Source organism: Schistocerca americana, chromosome X, assembly GCF_021461395.2.
Source record: "Schistocerca americana isolate TAMUIC-IGC-003095 chromosome X, iqSchAmer2.1, whole genome shotgun sequence".
NCBI classification, from domain to species: Eukaryota; Metazoa; Arthropoda; class Insecta; order Orthoptera; family Acrididae; genus Schistocerca; species Schistocerca americana.
The window spans coordinates 439,232,364-439,242,282 of NC_060130.1; positions in this window are offsets into that span (position 1 = coordinate 439,232,364).

Below are 9,919 nucleotides of genomic sequence, written 5' to 3' on the forward strand. Positions count from 1 at the left end.
TAAACTTACATATCAAAATATATTGAAATTAGGGTGACCAAAGTCATATATTTCAGTGAAATCTCATAGATAACATTTTTTTTTTCAGGGTGTAACAGGTATATGAACAAAATACTTGTGCATATTGGTTTAAGGAGAGAGCAGTAGGCCCGTAAGAGACAAATAAAAATCGTGAAAATGACAGTCGAAATTTGACAAATTCAGTGTAATTCTGCGACTATATATTTTTTTTTACGAACACGGAACTGTCATTAAAGTAAGGTCCCCTACCTTCATTGCACAACGTTTGAAGAGGATATACACTACTGGTCATAAAAACTGCTACACCAAGAATAAATGCAGATCATAAACGGGCATTCATTGGACAAATATATTATACTAGAACTGACATGTGATTACATTTTCACGCAATTTGGGTGCATAGATCCTGAGGAATCAGTACCCTGAACAACCACCTCTGGCCGTAATAACGGCGTGGATACGCGTGGGCATTGAGTCGAACAGAGCTTGGATGGCGTGTACATGTACAGCTGCCCATGCAACTTCAACACGGTACCACAATTCATCAAGAGTAGTGACTGGCGTATTGTGACGAGCCAGTTGCTCGGTCACCATTGACCAGACGTTTTCAGTTGGTGAGTGATCTGGAGAATGTGCTGGCCAGGGCAGCAGTCGAACATTTTCTGTATCCCGAAAGGCCCGTACAGGACCTGCAACATGCGGTCGTGCATTATCCTGCTGAAATGTAGGGTTTCGCAGGGATCGAATGAAGGGTAGAGCCACGGGTCGTAACACATCTGAAATGTAACGTCCACTGTTCAAAGTGCCGTTAATGCGAACAAGAGGTGACCGAGACGTGTAATCAATGCACCCCATACCATCACACCGGATTAGACGCCCGTATGGCGATGACGAATACCCGCTTCCAATGTGCGTCCACCGCGATGTCGCCAAACACGGATGCGACCATCATGATGCTGTAAACATAACCTGGATTCGTCCGAAAAAATGACGTTTTGCCATTCGTGCAGCCAGGTTCGTCGTTGAGTACACCATCGTAGGCGCTCCTCTCTGTGATGCAGCGTCAAGGGTAACCGCAGCCATGGTTTCCGAGCTGATAGTACATGCTGTTACAAACGTCGTCGAACTGTTCGTGCAGATGGTTGTTGCCTTGCAAAGGTCCCCATCTGTTGACTCAGGGATCGAGACGTGGCTGCACGATCCGTTACAGCCATGCGGATGAGATGCCTGTCATCTCGACTGCTAATGATACGAGGACGTTCGGATCCAGCACGGCGTTCCTTATTACCCTCCTCAACCCACCATTCCACATTCTGCTAACAGTCATTGGATATCGAACAATGCGATAAACCGCAATCGCGATAGGCTACAATACGACCTTTATCAAAGTCGGAAACGTGATGGTACGCATTTCTCCTCCTTACACGAGGCATCACAACAACGTTTCATGCTACGGTCGCAGGTTCGAATCCAGCCTCGGGCGTGGATGTGTGTGATGTCCTTAGGTTAGTTAGGTTTAAGTGGTTCTAAGTTCTAGGGGACTGATGACCACAGCTGTTAAGTCCCATAGTGCTCAGAGCCATTTGAACCATTTGAACAACGTTTCACCAGGCAACGCCGGTCAACTGCTGTTTGTGTATGAGAAATCGGTTGGAAACTTTCCTCATGTCAGCACGTTGTAGGTATCGACACCGGTGCCAGCTCTGAAAAGCTAATCATTTGCATATCACAGCTTCTTCTTCCTGTCGGTTAAATATCGTGTCTGTAGCACGTCATCTTCGTTGTGTAGCAATTTTAATGGCCAGTAGTGTATGACCCGCCTCACATGTACGTCGGTGTTCATTAATATGGTTGTTTAGTGATGCGTGGTTCTCTTCAGCGTTGCGTTTTTCAATTTCTGTCGTCACGGTATGACTCTTTCTACAACGTCAAATAAAACCAAGTAGTACGTGTTGAGATAATGCTTGTAACTCGTCCCCTCTCCTCCTCCCCCTCCTTCATTCCCCTGCTCTTGTACAAATGTACATCTGGTCACTGTAACTGTAACTGTAGGCGACAGCAATAGAAGCATGTTGCGATTAATATAAAAAAAATTACCAGCCTACAAACCCGCAATTGTTGCATTTTATGAGCAGTCAGTCACCTTAACCATTTTTGTTCCATTAGGCTGTCAGTTTCTCATCGGTTTCACTGAAATAATGTCATGTTACTGCATCTTCATTGCGTTCGTACCCATCGACCCACTAATTTCAGTGAATTTAAACCAAATGACACCGTCTTAGTGCTGAAGCAACTTTTACTAGGAAGCAATTCTGCGTGATGTGGTGATTGCCCTCAGTCGTGATGTCCATGTTCTGTCTGGTGCCACAGAGGAACGCTGTAATTAGACGGGCAGGTCGAATAACTAATGTGAAGATACTGAATGAAATTGCGAAAAAAGAAAATTGAGGCAAAACTTGAGTAAACGAAGGGATTGGTTGTTAGTGCGCGTCCTGTTGCATCAAGGAATAGTCAAAATGGGAATGGAGGGAAGTGTGGGTGATAAAAACTGCAAAGGGAGACGTAGGCATTAATACGGTACGCAGGTGCGAACGAATGTAGGTTGTGGCAGTTATTCAGAGATGAAGAGGCTTGCCCAGGAAGACTAGCTTGGACAGCAGCATCGCACCAGTCTTCGGGTTGAAGACCGCAATGACAACATTTACTACTATGTAGTGTGCGAAAGTAATCGGGAAAAGAACGGTTCAAATCCCCGACTTGGACGGAACCTAAATCGTAATCCTCCTTGCTTTCTTTCTCTCGGAGTCACTGTCTGATCTATATTTGTGCAGTTACGAGGTAACTTTAGAGATCATACACTAAACAGCAAAAGAAACTGGTACACTTGCCTAATATTGTGTAGGGCCCCCGCGAGCACGCAGAAGTGCCGCAACACGACGTGGCATGGACTCGACTAACATCTGAAGTAGTGCTGGAGGGAAGTGACACCATGAATCCTGCAGGGCTGTCCATAAATCAGTAAGAGTACGAGTGGGTGGAGATCTCTTCTGAGCAGCACGATGCAAGGCATCCCAGATACGCTTAATAATGTACATGTCTGGGGAGTTTGGTGGCCAGCGGACGAGATTAAACTCGGAAGAGTGCTCCTGGAGCTACTCTGTAGCAATTCTGGACGTGTGGGGTGTCGCATTGCCCTACTGGAATTGACCAAGTCCGTCGGAATGCACAATGGACATAAATAGATGCAGGTGATCAGACAGGATGCTTAGTTACGTATCACCTGTCAGTGTCGTATCTAGACATATGTGGTCCCATATCACTCCAATGCACACGCCCCACACCATTACAGAGCCTCCACCAGCTTGAACAGTCCCCTCCTGATATGCAGGGTCCTTGGATTCATGAGTTTATCTCCATACCCGTACACGTCCATCCGCTCGAAACAATTTGAAACGAGACTCGTCTGACCAGGCAACATGTTTCCAGTCATCAACAGTCCAATGCCGGCGTTGAAGAGCACAGGCGAGGCGTAAAGCTTTGTGTCGTGCAGTCATCAAGGCTACAAGAGGAGGCTTTCGGCTCATAAAGCCCATATCGATGATGTTCCGTTGAATGGTTTGCACGCTGACACTTGTTGGTGGCCCATCACTGGAATTTTCAGCAATTTGCGGAAAGGTAGCACTTCCGTCACGCTGAACGGCTCTCTTCAGTCGTCGTTGGTCCCGTTCTTGTAGGATCTTTTTCCGGCCGCAGCAATGTCAGAGATGTGATGTTTTACCGGACACTCGTGAAATGGTCGTACGGGGAAAACCCCACTTCATCGCCACCTCGGAGACGCTGTGTCCCATCACTCGTGCGCCGACTGTAATACCAGGTTCAGATTCACTTAAATCTTGACAACTTCTCATTGTAGCAGCAATAACCGATCTAACAACTGCACCAGACACTTGTTGTCTTATATGGTGTTTTCGACCGCAGCGCCGTATTCTGCCTGTTTACGTAGCTCTTTACTGGGATACGCATGCCTATATCAGGTTCTTCGGCGCTTCGTTGTAGAATGTTCTGTGTATCCATCTTTCACTGATACTCTGAACCGATGTATAGAATCTCAACCGCCGTATAGAACCCAATCAGATGAACTATGTGTCTGTCACCGCGATACATCTGAAATTACTGGAAGTGCAATATGGTCAGGTCTTCATGTTTCCTCGTTCTTTAAAAATCTTTCTTCTTAGAGGAGAATAATACGGACTGTAGAAGATCATACTTAGTTTTCAATAATCCACGCACTGATGAGCCATAGTATTATGAAAATTGCCCACCACGAACTGAATGTGCTCCCCCCCCCCCCCCCCCCCCCTCTGAAACGAACTTGTGACGTCACTAGTCAGCTTTTCCGCCATACTTCGTCAACGGTCGGCTCCGTGCAGGGCCAAGGGGAAATCAATATGTTATTGGAAAGGTATCCACTAAAGGTCTTAACTGCGTCGTGTGCTGTCGAGGGCTTACATGTATTTAAACGCGCAATTAAGAATTACTAAACTCATGTGAAATAGTTTCTTGCTCCCCACTGGATACAGCTGCTGGCGTTCGTGGGACCTGTAGATCCACGTACTGAGACGTACGCGCCACGGCCGCGGAATGCTGCCTGGTGATTAGCGGACACGTGAGGCGGTAAGGAAAGTATAGGAGTGGATCAGAAAGGGATTATTCTAGTGAAGATACGGTTCGCAAATGAGGAAATGCACTGACATAAGCTACCCTGACAAAGGACGCATTGTTATGGCTCAGCACCTGTGAAGGAGCATTTGGAAAACGGCGAAGCTGGTCGACTGAACGCATGCTATTGTCGTGAGCGTCTATGGAAAGTTGTTGAAGAACGGTTTAAATACCAGTAAGTGACAAGGTGTTTTGGATGTCCACGACAAGGCCGGAGGCTCTCCCACTATGTAAAGCAGGATAGCAGGATAGGCAGCGATGTGTGGCAGATCTGACAGAATACAGTACTGGTGCAGGAACAAGAGTTCCGGAGCACAGCGCTCAACGCACACACTAGCTCTACGTCAGTATTCCGCAGGCCACCTGACGGTGTGTAGCGGAGGGTACTGCTGTCACCACGAACCTTCCCTGGCGCCTGGGAAGAAAGTAATATGTTTTCCGACTATTACCAGAAAGTGCCGCCTCGAAGTTTCTATAGTAATCCTCTTCGTGATGCACAACGCCTCTCTTGTGACGCCTGCCATTGGAGCTTGTTGAGCATCTCTGTAACACTCTCTCGCCGAAAAATCGATCCCTTGACGAAACGAGCCGCTCTTCTTTAGTTCTTATCTATCTACTTTACCAGTCCTACCTGATAAGGGTCCCAGATTGACGAACAGTAGTCAAGAATCGGTCGAACAAGCTCTTTGTAAGCCTTTTCTTTCGTGGACTTCCTTAAGATCCTTCCTATGAATCTCAGTCTGGCATCTACTATTTGTTTTATTGTGTCATTCCATTTAATGTCGCTTTGGATAGTTACTCCTCGATATTTTATGATGGTTACTGTTTCCAGCAAAAAATATGAAATGAGCGTATGGCATTGTTGGCCGGGAGGCCCCATCTGGGGAAGTTCGGCCGCCAAGTGCAAGTCTTATTTCAGTCGACGCCACACTGGGCGACTTGCCTGCCGGTGATGAGGATGAAATGATGATGAGGACAACACAACACCCAGCCCACGAGCGCAGAAAATCTCCAAGCCGGCCCGGAATCGAACCCAGGTCCGCTTGCATGGGAGGCAAGCATGTTACCACCCAGCTAAGCAGGCGGACTGTTTCCAGCAATTTATCATCTAGAGTGTAGTTGTACAGCAGTGGATTTCTTTTCCTATGTATGCGCAATATGTTACATTTATTTACGTTCAGGGTCAACTGCCACAGCCTGCACCATCCATCAACCCTTTGAAGGTCATTTAGCAAATCGATGTTGTCTTCTGGTGTTGCTACTTTCTTATAGACAATTGCATCATCTGCGGGCAGTCTTAAAGAGCTTCAGACGCTTTCTACTAGATCGTTTGTATACAGTTTAAACAGTGACGTCCTATCACACTTCCTACGCGTACTTTTTGTATCTGACGATTTTGTTTCGTTAAGATCGACGTGTTGAGTTCTGTGTGCAAGGAATTATTGAACCCAGTCGCAAATCTGGTCCAATACTCGGTAAAGTCGTATTTTTTCATTAAATAACAGTGCGGGACGGTGTCAGATGCCTTCCTGAAGTCAAGGAACACAGCATCAACCTGAGCGCCGTTGTCTTTGGCGCTGTGGATCTCAAGGAAGAGGGACAGAGCGAGCTGAGTTTCGCAGGATCTCTGTTTGCGGAATCCAAGTTGAGTTTTATTGAAGAGATTTTCGTTCTACAAAAATGCATTATTCTTGAGCATAAAATATGTTCCATAATTCTACGATATAAGCCTATAATTATATGCATCTGTCCTACGACCTTTCTTGAAAACGGGAATGATTTTCGATTTTTCCAGTCGTTACGTACCCTTCACGGCTCCAGCAAACTACGATGAACTTCTCCTAGAAGGGAAGCAAGTTCTTTCACATATTTGTACTTGCTTATTTGCTCCGCGATCGTTTATCTCAGTATCTCCCATTTAGAGGTTCGTACAATGATTGAAAGGAGGGTTCCTGTTACGATCTTCTGCGGTGACACAATTTCGGGAGATCGCCTTCAGTATTTCGGTCTTCTCTCTGTTATCTTCCGGTGCCAGTATGGTCACTGAGTGAGTGAACAGATGCTTTCGAACCGCTTACTGGTTTTACGTAAGACCAAAACCTCTTAGGATTTTTAATCAAATCGGTTGACAAAATTTTACTTTCAGAGCCACTAAACGCTTCTCTCGTGGCTCTCTTTATGCTCATTTTCGTTTTGTTCAGTTTTTGTTAGGTAGGAAGGTTTTGACTTCTCTCGAATCTGTGACGAAGCCCTGCTGAACTTTCTTTCTTGCAGTTTTCTGACACGCCAATTAAACCACGGTGGATGTTTTCCATCCCTTAAGGCCTTTCTCTAAACAGTTGTCTAAGGCATATTGAACATTGCTTTTGAATTTTTTCCGTTTTGTGCTCCACATCTTCGTCCTCAGCACCGAATATTCGATGTTGACTACTTAGAAACTCCGCAATTTGTACCCTGTTAGTCGTGCTAACGAAAAATATTTTCTTAACTTTCTTAACAGTTCTTGAATTACTCATGTTCGTAGTTACTGTCACAGCCTTGTGTTCACTGATACCTTCCTTACGATAACTGATTCGATAAGATCAGGTCTGTTTTTTGCTAGGAGGTCTGAGACGTTACCTTCACGAGTTTATTTTCTATTTATTTGCTCGAAGTAATTTTCGTACAAGACATTCAGAACAATGACACCCGAAGTCTGTTCAAAAATGGTTCAAATGGCTCTGAGCACTATGGGACTCAACTGCTGAGGTCATTAGTCCCCTAGAACTTAGAACTAGTTAAACCTAACTAACCTAAGGACATCACAAACATCCATGCCCGAGGCAGGATTCGAACCTGCGACCGTAGCGGTCTTGCGGTTCCAGACTGCAGCGCCTTTAACCGCACGGCCACTTCGGCCGGCCCCGAAGTCTGTCTCTGGCACCAGGTTTGATAGCATGACTATCCCAATCTATTCAGATATAGATTGAAGTCACCCCTTATTAGAACGGCATGATCAGGAAAGTTATTAACGATACTGTGCAAGTTCTCTCTGAAGCGGTCTACCACTACAGCCGCAGACTCAGGAAGTCTTGAACATGATTCACCACAGCAGACGGAACCCCGGTGTTCCGATGTTGACCTAACTACATCGTCAAGATTGCAGTGGGCACCGGATCATCGAGATTGGACCGAAGATCAATTGAAGCATGTCGTCTGGTCGGATGAATAACGTTACCTGTTGTTCTTGTTCCACCAGCTCGATGGTCGTGTCTGGAGACACTAACATCTAGGCGAACGGATGCTCGAAACGTGCACCGCGTCACGAACGCAGGCCGCTGCGGGTAGTATTACGCTATGAGAGACATTCGCCTGGGCTTCCTTGGGACTTGAGGTAGTAATAGGAGGCACCATGGCAACTGTGGACTACAAGAACATTATTACGAGCCAGCTGTATCCCTCCATGCTTGATGTTTCCTCGGACAGCGATGGCATCTTCCAACAGGATTACTGCCTGTGCCACCACGGCCGAATGTTGCTACAGCGGTTTTGAGGAGCGTCATAGTGGGCTGACGTTGATGTTCAAAAAATGGTTCAAATGGCTCTGAGCACTATGGGACTTAACATCTGTGGTCATTAGTCCCCTAGAACTTAGAACTACTTAAACCTAACTAACCTAAGGACGTCACACACATCCATGCCCGAGGCAGGATTCGAACCTGCGACCGGAGCGGTCACGCGGTTCCAGACTGAAGCGCCTAGACCGCACGGCCACACCGGCCGGCTGACGTTGATGTCTTGGGCATCTAACTGCCTAATAGAAATCTAATGGAACTAATCTGCGACGCTATTAGACGCTAGATCCGCGCGCACAAACCACAGGCTCGCAATTTACGGGATCTGCGTGACCTGAGCGTCGATATCTGGCACCAGATACTTCTGGAAGCCTACCAAGGATATGTCGATTTCATATCACGCAGAATCGCGGCAGTCTTGCGCTCCAAAGGTGGATCAACACCCTTTTAAGCTGGTCGTCACAATGTTTTGGCTCATTTGTGTAGGTTGCTGATACCCGAGCAGATCCATCTGGCTTCTTCCACAGCACACCACAGCATAGTGTTGCCTGAGCATCACGCAGTGGCTAATACGGCATGCGAAACGTTTTCACTTGACTGTAGACATCATTTATTTTAGACGAAAACTTGGCAGAGAGCTGGAACCTATTCTACTGTTTTATATCTAAGCAAGTTCAATAGACGACAGAGAAGCAAATCATTTAGCGACCTTGTAAGCATCTGTTATGGCATATAGCAGGGCTTCCCAACCTTTTCAGCTGGCGGACCCCTTCTTCAGTCGAAAATCCATGGCGGACCCCTAGTCAGTCAAGAGCATAGTAACATCAAATTTCAGAGCGAAACCCATGGTAACTGAAAGCTTTGAATTCCCACTGTATCCAGACACTTACTAGTGGATATACTCCCTTTGTTCAACACACTATAACCTGATTAAAATTACATGGTAATTGAAATTTCACCGACGGAGCTTTCTTCCTCCAAGAGCAATCAACGTCACGTCCAAACTGTTCGCTGTTGACAAGCTGTCGCTTGTGGTCTGTTCACTTCCACTATTTGGCTACTGTTGTGTAAGGAGCATGCATAATGCATATTTCGTTAACAGTCTGTGTGTGTGTGTGTGTGTGTGTGTGTGTGTGTGGTTTTTCGTGAAATCCGAAGAAAAATGTTCAAATGTGTGTAAAGTCTTCCTTTGGTCGTCCTCCCTACTCATTCATTTCAACTGGAAACTTCCCTTGTTGTAAAGGCGATGGAGAAACTGCAGCCTTCTTCAATGATCCTGACTTCAACCACCGATCCATGTTAGAAGTAATAAACTGGTCAAAAATCGACTTATGAAACAGGTAGTGCACTGACAAGGCAAGTTTAACATTTAATGATGCCTGGGGCCGCATACGTGCCAGCGAGCGCTGTGATTGGTTGACTAAGTTCGCTCCGCGCATGCGTAAAAGGTTTCAGCGCCGTGAGCCGGCGCACAAACGACCCCCGTATTGTTGCTAAACAGTCGATCACAGAAGCCGCATTTCCCGCCACTAAACTGTGTATACGTTCTACTTAGGAATCTCAAAGGCTGCTTGGGGATACGACCTAAAGTAAAAGTACACATGTTTTTTACACGAAAAAAAGAT